Source organism: Lynx canadensis, chromosome B1, assembly GCF_007474595.2.
Source record: "Lynx canadensis isolate LIC74 chromosome B1, mLynCan4.pri.v2, whole genome shotgun sequence".
Classification (NCBI taxonomy): domain Eukaryota; kingdom Metazoa; phylum Chordata; class Mammalia; order Carnivora; family Felidae; genus Lynx; species Lynx canadensis.
Window position 1 is genome coordinate 83,178,847 of NC_044306.2, and position 11,094 is coordinate 83,189,940.

An 11,094-nucleotide genomic window follows, 5' to 3' on the forward strand; every position below is an offset into this window, starting at 1 on the left:
TAACCTTATTATAATAATGAATAATTATAAACAACCTAAATGTTCCCTGCTAGGGAAATTGTTAAATGAATTGTGGGACATCTACTTGATAGAATAATATGAATTCTAGATTACCAGTGATCATGTTGCTATTGTAATCTTTAAACATATGAAAGAGAGTAAAAAGGACATGCCTGGAAAAGATAATAACTTTGTTTTAGGGTAATGAGATTATCAGCCTTTTTTTCCCCCAAACCTACTGAATAGTTACATTGGTAAATATATGTGTTCAAGAGCACATTGTTGCTACTTAGACATTAAGAAAATTAAGCAGGTTATAATGACCTCACTCTGTTACATTATCACAATTTATGACAGAAGCAAATAGGGTCCCTTGGGAATATTAGCCCTGACTTTAGAAAAATGACCTGGATACAAAGAGGTATCCCCAGAACTAAATACGATAGAAGTGAAAATAAAAGAAAAAGGTAAACAGAGTTGCAAAACTGGGTTTCACCAAAGGTGTCTCTAAATATGATGAGGCGGAGACAAGGAAACAAAACAGAATCTTACAGGTGTAATAGGCTGAAAATGGCCTCCAAGGAATTCAGGTCCTCCCTGGAGTGCATGAATTTTGCCTTACATGGAAAAAGGATCTCTGCACATGAAATTAAATTAAGGGTCTTGAGATGGGAAGACTCCTGGATGGGCCCAAACTGTGATCACAAATGCCCTTGTAAGCGAGAGATGCTGGAGATCACACATAGAAGAGAAGAGATTGGGTGATGGGGCCACAAGCCAAGGGAGGCCGGCAGCCACCAAAGCTGACAGAGACGAGAAGTGGCTCCTCCTCTAGAGCCTCTGGGAGCAGAGCCACCTGCCCTCGCCTAGATTTTGTCCCAGTGATACTGATTTCAGACTTTTATATTTGTATACCCCTGTAAGTCAAATTCATAATGCTCAGATGAAAGGCAAGTAATGATGTGATCTTTCATATCCTTGAAAGAATATTTTCAGAGCAGGGGGCATATATGCAGCTGTCTTCCTTTCTTTTTACTCATTTACCAGGCTCTCTTGACCTGAGGTTCATGTTGTTGTTTGAAGGACCCAGTGCCTCAGACCCCTCCATTCTTAGTATTGAGGCATATCTTGACACTATGATATGTCAACTGAATTCAGGTGAGAGCAAACACAAATATGTTGGACTTTTTATGAAGCCTTGTTCTTTTGACTCTACAGTGGAACATCAATTTTAAAAACATGATGGGCAGTCAGGAATCATCCCAAATGCTTGCCTTCTCCACCCACCCCCCACATTTATAATATTAAACGAGGAATTTGAGTTCAAAATTATAATCAAGACAGAAGTATACCATAATTTTGTGTTAAGAATATTATATTATAATTCTTTAAAAATTGGTGATTCATGCAGTGATCTCTACTAACCAAGAATTTAATTAACCAGAACCATTCAATCCATCTTTCTAGAAATTCAGCAGTGTACTTACTGTTCTTAATATGATCTATTTGTTTGGTAAATATTAGGATGCATGAAAAAAAACAGTTTACTGCTGTAAAAGATGTGGATGTGATAGTGTTCTAGAAGGAAACAAGATTGGGATATTCTACATTAGGCCTCATAACGTGACTAGCACAAAGCACGCACATAAATGACTGAATGCAGATCATGCATTTGAAATTCCTAAAACATCTTCAGTAAAAGAAAGTTTGAGTCTGTCACGTTACTCTTTTTTTGTCCAGCACCTAACACCACACTTGACACATAGGATTATTTTCAAGATTACAAATAAATGAGCAAATAAATTGATGACTCTAAATACATGATTAAAGTACTATTCTTCTGGGGTGCCTGGGTGGCTGTCGGTTAAGTGTCCAATTTTGGCTTAGGTCATGATCTCACAGTTTGTGAGTTCAAGCACCGTGTCGGGCTCTGCACTGACAGCTCAGAGCCTGAAGCCTGCTTTGGATTCTGTGTCTCCCTCTTGCGTTCTGCCCCTCCCCTGCTTGTGCTCTCTCTCTCTCTTACTCTCTCTCTCTCTCTCTCAAAAATCAATAAATAAACATTTAAAAATAATAATAAAGTGCTATTCTTCCTAAAGGAATTTTTATTGGGTCAGGGTCCCAACAGGAAATCATGGCACACTCAAAAGCATTTAACTGGAGAGTGTTCAATGAGGGGAATATTGCAGAGGTGTGGGTGGGATTGCGGCAACCAAAAAGGGGGCAGAAGCACTGAGGGAGCAGCGACCATTGTCGCCATCAGGAGGCCTGAAGAGGCAAGGACAGAGCAGTGTGCCAGAACCTGGAGAGAACAATACCTGGAACCCTACAGAGAGAAGAACCACCCAGTAGGAGCCATATGTGCAGGGAGAGCCAGGGAATCAGTATCCTAAGCTCTCTCTGCTCCCACACCCTGCTTTCCTGAGGGCACTTCCCATCAGGGAGATCCAACAGGAAGCCAGAGGGAAAGGGAGCTCATGGTCCACTGGTGTCATCTTCCAGGGTACCAGAGAACTGGGACAGTGGATCTGGAAGAAATGGACAGAGACTATTACCGGCTCACAAGTAAACTATACAGACAACCTCTATGGGAATTATGGGCATCTGACTCATAAGAAAGCTCCACTCATCATTACCAGGTGCATGTTCTACATCTGAATCTGAAGGACAAAGAGACAAATTAATGCAATAAAATAAGGACTACAGTTTCTTCGGTACGGTCACTTTAGTATTGTCAGTAAACATCCCACAGCGGAATACTGAGATAATCTAATGAAAAATAAGCCAATGCCCTGGGACCACATATTACCCATTTTGCTGCTTTTGAAATGACATTTGTGTATTTCTATTTCAGATGGCCAAACCTATTGTGTGCATTGAAGACACGCATAGTGTTGCAGATGTCACCTTTCCAGCTGTTGCCCAAGTGATGTCTCTTCTTATTGACGATGACGCGTCGACCACTGAAAACAAGGAAAGACCTCTGCTGGTTTCCCACTTGCATATGTGACCATAGGACACATTTTCAGTGCTCTGCTCAGCCCAGCACGCATTAGCCCCCAAAATAGTCACTTGCGCTCGTAGCTAACAAATGCCACGGGTATGCCATAAACAAAACTCTGCGAGCCTCCTATTCTAGCTTACTCATTTCTCTGTAATCTGAAATCCTGTAGGCCCAAATTACCTTAACACATTGATGTTGGTGTTTTTTGGTGTTTTGGTCTGTAGGTAATGATTCTTCTCCAATTGGGAGTATGGGTACTTGCCAACAGGTCTCTGACTGAATGTCAGGTTATACCAGACCAGATCATAATGGGAAATTTGATGCCTCTCCCTCAAACATTAGTGATATGTATTCGAACTATTTTAATGAAAACAAATATGGTATGGACTAAAATAGAAAACTGTCCTTACTAAGACAAGCCGCACATTTTAAAAGTGTTTTCTCATTTCCTCTTCTTGCTCAGCTCCCCAGGGTGACATGTAAATACATGGCCAAATGTCCTTTTTGCAGTCAGAGCTACTCAGTAGAAATGTTTGATCCACACAGACATAACCTAAAAGAATGCGTCTTTTTCTCCCACTTTTGTCTCATCTTAGGCCTGTAATCCCCAAATCTTCCAATTATAAGATTTGTTCTTGACTGAAAACATTAATGACACCTTAACCCCGTATGGCTGGCTGGCCAGGGCCTCCAGCAGCAGTGATGGGGACTGCAGGAAGCCGACCGCAACACTTTCTTCACTGACACAAAATCCATCACACTTGACCCCATCTCTGTCCAAGCCGGCTCAAGAGGAGAGTGGGCAGCTTGAACTGTCAGTACCAGTGGTGATGTGGGGCTTGCACTTCTGAGTCCAGTTGTCATTGTAAACAAAGAGGACGGGGAGTGGTAGTACCCCAAAAGTAAATTCCTTGGCACAAGGGCTGCATAATGAAAAGAGAAAATTATAATTGCTTGAAACCTACAGAAGTTGGTCCATGCCGTATTCATTCTTCACCACTGAAATAACGTGACTTCTGGCATATGTAAAATATCTCAGAGCACATTAAGCCAGATTTGGGGGTAGGCATTTTTTTACATCTATTTTGCATCTTTTTCTGTACTATAATGAGATGAATGGAAGATAAATGGATTTTTTTTTTAACTTTCCAAAAAAGAAAGCCCATACACTTGTTAGTTTGAATATAAGTTGGTGCAGCCACTGTGGAAAATAGCAGGGAAGTTCCTCAACAAATTAAACATAGAAACACCATACAATCCAGTAGTAATCCCAGTACTGAGTATTTACCCAAAGGAAATAAAAACACTGATTCAAAGATGTATGTGTCCCTATATTCATTGCAGCATTATTTATAATAGCCAAGATACGGAAGCAACCCAAGTGTCCACCCATGGATGAAAGAAGATTCCATACACGTGGAATATTACCAGAAATCAGAAGACTTCATAAAAAAAGAATAAGATATTGCCATTTGCAACAACATGGATGGACCTACCAGGCATTATGCTAAGTGAAATAATTCAGACAGAGAATGACAAATACCATATTTGTCATATGATTTCACTTATATGTGGAATCTAAAAAACAAAACAAGGGACGCCTGGGTGGCTCAGTCAGTTGGGTGTCCAACTTCGGCTCAGGTCATGATCTCACAGCTTGTGGGTTCAAGCCCCACATTAGGCTCTGTGCTGATGGCTCAGAGCCTGGAGCCTGCTTTGGATTCTATGTCTCCCTCCCTATCTGCCCTTCCCCCACTGATGCTCTGTCTCTTTCTGTCTCAAAAATAAATTTAAAAAACATTAAAAAAAATTTTAATAAATAAAAATTAAATTAAATTAAAAAATAAAAAGCAAAACAAGCAACATAAATAGAATCATAAATACAGAGAACAAACTGGTGGCTGTCAGAGGGGTGAGCTTTTATACCCATAAAATAAATGTTAAATCAAAGGGATAGCCATTTTCAGGTCACAGAATGCATGTCCAGTCTCAGTGTGTGAAATGGATAGCAACTTTGTCTAAGATAGAGCACCCCATTCATGAGATAGTGTGTGTAAGTGGTCCACAACAGGGCTAGTGGGTGGGACTCCCCATGAGGAGGAAGCCTCTACAAACAACCTGGACCTCATATCAATAAAAAACTCCATGCAACAATTTTTAAACCTAATGTGTTTTTCCACTGGGTCCAGACTCCCCTGCTCCTCAACCCCCTAAGACACTCCCAGCCATCTAGCCATTGTAGGCAATAAGTATACTTGAGTTTCTTCCTCCTCTTTCTTTTCTCAAGTCATTCTGAATCTGATCTGTTGTGTGTTTTACATAAAAATCAACTAATAAAAAATAATTTCACTAAGCAGGTGTTTGTGTTCATGTGTACTTATAATTTTTTATGTCTACAGTCCTATCTTTCAAGGACTAGAAGAAATCCATCAGAGGGTCAGCTGAAAACATCCACAGAGGGAAGTGTTCCATACATTTGCATCTTGTTGAAACAAGAAATCAAACCTCTTTGGACAGGAATTGTTTGGGAAAAAAATACATTAAAAGAGGGGTGTCTGGCTGGCTCAGAAAAGCACACAATTCTTGATTGCGGGGTCATGAGTTTGAGCTCCACACTGAGTTTAGAGACTACTTAAAAATAAATAAACAAACTTTTTAAAATATACATTAATGGGTGCCTGGGTGGTTCAGTCGGTTAAGCATTCAACTTTGGCTCAGGTCATGATTTCACGGTCCATGAGTTGGAGCTCCACATCAGGCTCTGTGCTAACAGCTCAGAGCCTGCAGCCTGCTTCAGATTTTGTGTCTCGCTCTCTACCTCTCTCTCTCTCTCTCTCAAAATAATAAACATTTTAAAAAATTTAAATACATTAGAAGATTATTATTAATCAATTTATTCCAAGATTTTCTCCCTTGTTATACAGAAGTCAATATTTTCCAAAGACAATTGTCAGTGACTCCATTTCCTCATCTGCAAAATGAGAGTATCTTCTTTGTAGGATTGTTGGGAATAAATGTGATGACGTATGTACATTAGTAATTATTAGGCACTCGACAAATTGTGACTACTATTTCTTTCCTTATTAACCCTGGACTAGCCAGTGGCTTATATTTTCATTAGAATCTGTTTCTCCAGGTTGCTGTCAGCCTCATCTGCTGGCACAGAAGAAGCTGAAACTTCCTCAGCCAAGATTTAATATATGGGCCTGATGGGGACTGATTATCCCAATCTGATCAAAATAATTGTGATGATGTTTAAGGCAAATGGTAAGCATTACTGTAAAACCAAAGCTATAATTATTGCTTTCACTGAGAGAGGAGGGGGACCCTCCGGGCCATGCCACAGGCCACTGGAAGAACTAGAGCTAGAGATGGGACCCAGGTGCCCGTCCTTGAGTCCTGACCTATGTAGGGTACCTCTCTGTGAATGCTGCCTGTTATCTCCACATGGGTTTAGGCCAACTTCAAGCTCACTCTCAGTCCTAATGGCACCTGTGTGGGCAGTCACAAGTGCTCCAATTTTCTAGACAACAGTAAGCTTCGCCAAGAATGCTTCACCACAACACCTGCCAGGCATGGACAGAGCAGCCCTTATGAGTACTGTACCTCCCTGAGAACTGTCTGCACCCTCCACTTTTACCAGAAATCAGTAGTTACTATGACACGTCTTAACTGCTGGCTAAGCGTGGTGATGACCAGGTGGCCTTCTGAGAGTCTCTGCTGAGAAGGGACAAAGCAGCACTCCAGTCCCTGTGACCGAGGACAGACAAGCCATGCAAGACTTGGAGAAAGCCTAAGTGTGGGGGATCCCGGGTTCATTAGTGAGGCTACTCCAAGACTAAAATTTCAAATGAGCTTTAGATGCCATTGTAATCCATTATCACTAGCTACTTATTTGAAGTTGACAGAAAAGTTTTTTTAAATCATTTTCTCATGTAATCCTTAGTCACATGCAAAATATTTAAAAACACCCCATAATAAAAATTTTTAAAAACCCTGAATTACTCAGGGTAACAGGGGCGGAATTAAGGCGTGAACCCACATCATCTCCCAATTGTACGCCTCCCCATATGCCGTATGAAGTAGAGAATGCATTCGAATGACCGCGAGGAGCGAGGAGCACGTACACGTAGCTGGTAGGGATGGAATTGAACAAGGATTCCTGGAAGCCACGGACAATGAGGCTTGCACTAATTCAACTGAAGTGTATGGGCGAAAGTGCTTTAATACAGTGAGCTTAAAGCTGGTAACCAAAGGGTTAATGTGCCTACTAAGCCCAGCTGCAGCTTTTTACTCAGCCCTCTTTCCATCTGCCTTTAAATTTCCCTGACTCTCCTCCTTCCAGGAGGTGGGTTGGAGGCTCGCTCTCCAGTCTCCTAGTTTGCCTCTCCAACAAGATTTTTCTTTGCTGAACCCTCTATGTCTCCATGGTCGGCTTTGCTGTACACCAGGCAGGAGAACTTGAGTTTGATAACAAAGCTGAGTTGCTGCCTGGGAGTTTTTGCCAGTGTGTTGTCAGCCCCCAGCTGGTCACGGGAGTCCAGTGACGAGTCCAAGCAACCTCTAGGCTCTGCGTCTTAGGGGCTGCCTGGGGCACAGACCCCAACTGGGTGCCATAGACCTTCGGTGTTAACTCCTGCAGCAAGCAAACAGTTTGGGGGTTCGGTTTCGACAGACCTCTTTTGGTGAGTATTTCATGTGCAACAGCACCCAAGTTTACTTCTTCTTCCTGTTTGGTTTGGATTTCTTAGCCTCCTTTTCCTTGCATGATTCAGAAAGGGGTGACAGGAAGCTGTGTGGTTCCATCGGTGAAGCACTGACTTTGGGAGAAGAACCAATGCTCACAGAGGTACCCTGGGCTTCATTTGGTTTGTTTGCTGCTGCAGCTGTGAGTAGGTTTTGATAAAACCAGCTGTGTTCTAATTAGAAAATAGGAAATGACAATTTGATTCCCAAATGCAGCCCTTTGGGCTGTACCCCCCAAAACTGGGGAGCATTGAGTTGTAAACCCATGAAAAGAAATAAGATGGTTTTTGTTGTTGTTACACTGCTTGGCAACATTTATTCGACTCTGAAGAAAAATGACTAACCTATCCAGAAATCCCAATTCTATCTTGTAATTAGATTTGTAAAAGGGAGATTTGAAAATTGGGCTCTTAACGTGTTCTCCGTAAATATTAGTAAAACAAAGGCTGTAAGATTTTGTTTGCATCCTGTTTGCGTAGTTGTACATGTCTACCTCCAGGGGGGTATTGTCTACCTCCAGGTGGTATTGCTGAAGTTAATTTGTAAAAGTGCTCTGCTTAGTTGGTTTAAAGGCAAGCCCTTGTGAGAATTGGGCATTCTAAAACTCAGAAAAATGGAAACTAGCCCAAATGTTTAAGGCTTTATGATCTGGGAAAACATCTGATATAAAGGATAATTTAAGGTTGTTTAATTAAAATGAATAGGGGGGCGCCTGGGTGGTTCAGTCGGTTAAGCGGCCGACTTCGGCTCAGGTCATGATCTCACGGTCAGTGAGTTCGAGCCCCGCGTCGGGCTCTGTGCTGACAGCTCAGAGCCTGGAGCCTGTTTCAGATTCTGTGTCTCCCTCTCTCTCTGACCCTCCCCCATTCATGCTCTGTCTCTCTCTGTCTCAAAAATAAATAAACGTTAAAAAAATTTAAAAAATAAAATAAAATGAATAGGCCTTTACAGGTGTTAGCATTAGATGTAGAACTTCCACCTGTGTTTACTGAAAGTCAGGTAGTTCCATACTAAGTTCTAAAGATGACTAGAAATAATAAGGGAAGCAACTCTGTATGCAAGGAAAGCAAGACTGGTTATTTAAAGAGGGAAAACTTAGGACAAAATCTGAATGAATGTAAAAGGAACGTTGGAGAAGGTTTGTGAGAAGGGAATCTTTGGAAAGGAATTTTGTGCATGGTCAGGACAAAGATTATGGAGATTAGTGTGTAAACACGTGTGTTAGGGAGTGATCAGCACCTGGCAAGGAGAAGGGGAGGGTAAGAACAAGGTTAGGCAGGAGTTGAGTGGTAGCACATCAACAGAAACCTTAGCTGACTCTCTGAGGAGTTCCAAATGTTGGATTGCCCTTCAGAATCCTCCTAAATTGGGACAAAAAGGTCGGACTTTTATACCCTCCTGTTGAACAGTCATTGGATGTGAGCACCTGGGGAGAGGGCATGCCCTTGGCAAGGCAGCTGTCTTCAGTCAGGGCGACCCCCCAGTGGCATCAGAGAGTTGGGGACCATCGGTGGTGTCCCTACAGCCCAGAGTCCGACATTTCTGATGGGGATTCTGGTCAGCACATCCCAGCACCTGCCACAGGAACTCGGATCCACACGGTTCCCTGGATGTCCTGGTCTCAACATCAGCATGGGAAATAACAAGTAAGAAAAAAGGGAGAGATTGAATCATTTTTTAAAATTCATCTTCCTGGAAAGAAGGAGTCTTAATATCATAAGTACCCCAGTATAAGATTGGAATTTGGGTTTTCTGTTAAAGTGACAGTTTTCTTAGATTAGTCTAAATTATAAACAGGTTTTTTTTTTTTTTATCTTTAACCTAATCTGCCTAGAAAAAAGTTTGTTTTGTCTTTATGGGTCTTTGACTAAAAGCTGAAACAACTGTGTAATCTTCTGCATTTGCCTTTAGAATCTGATTGCCACCTCACCTAAATACATAAGTATTAGATTTTTGCAATGATCTGTGAGCCTATTTAGACATGTTGTTTAAAACCTTCTGATCTCTGACAGACTTCCTAAAATTCAACTCCTAAATGAAGTCTCTTTTATTAATTAGGCCTGTTTACTTAGTATGTCAAATTACATGGGAGGCATAGAACTATTCCAGAAAGTATATAAAATTCCTAAGATTTTGACATATCCTGGTGTGTCATGACTTGTAATTCTGACTATTGAAGTATGTGTCACAGAATTTCCTGGTCAGTTGCACTGTAATGACAAATACAGGTGTCTGATACCTTAAAGATCATAAAAATAGAGTAAGAATTTCTGGAACTAATGGGAAAACTGCATTCCAATAGAACAAGAATTAATAACATGGGACTGAATGAATTGAGGCAGGTAATTCTATGGCTTTTGTTTGAAGCTTTGCTGGTTTTCTAATGTTTACTTTTCCAGGTTTAAGGAAACCTTCCCTCTTAAGCTATTTATGACTTACTGAAATTTGATAAAATAATACTTTTGTAAACAAACATGAAACATTTATCTTTCTTTCCCGGCCTGATCCCTCCAGAATTCAGAAACTCCAAGTGAATGTTCTTCTGTTTTCACGGCAATGTATTTATTTGCAAAAGTTAAATAAGAATCTGTTCTTTATGTCAAGACACAATTATAAACGTTGGTTATATTACCAAGGCTTTGACCAGAATGTCCTATTTGAGGGAGATCTGCAGAGACTTAACTATGACCAAACAACTGGTGTAGTTCCAACTTTAAGGAAATAATGTTGACTTTATAGAGCCAATGAATCCCCTTGGAAAAATTGACCTGGTACCTTGCTTACTGAGTTCCAGCAGGCTTACCAGGTGGATAAGAACCTGCCACTTCCTGGCAGGTCCAAGAACCTCAGGATATTTGGGAGACCTTGAGAAGAGAGGAATTCACCAAAACCTATAGGTATTGCTGGGGGAGTCTGATGGCAAGTATTTGGCTTGGCTTCTTAGCCTTGACAGGCTGTTAAAGTTCAATCTGAAACTCCTTATGAAAAGTTCTAGTAAAGCAGATTAAAAAAAAAAACTATATGGTCAATCACGATTGCTGTGCTTCTATAAATAATTAGGCCAAGTTTGCTACAACCGAGCAGAATAATCTTAATTTGGCTATCCTTCATGGAAATGAAGGTGATTTTAGAAAGATTATTTCAGTAACACCTTTTTGTGGAAGTTAGATTTCAGTTCTAATTAACTGTCTTTGAGTGTTTTATTTGCCTGTAAAACTGGGCTAGATGCTGAATTCTGGTTTTCTTGAATATCTGGCTATGACTTGGAATAGCTGAGAGCTAAAACTGCCCTCTTCCTGAAGTCCTGCAAACTGAAGCTAGACAACTTGAGATAACAGAAAATT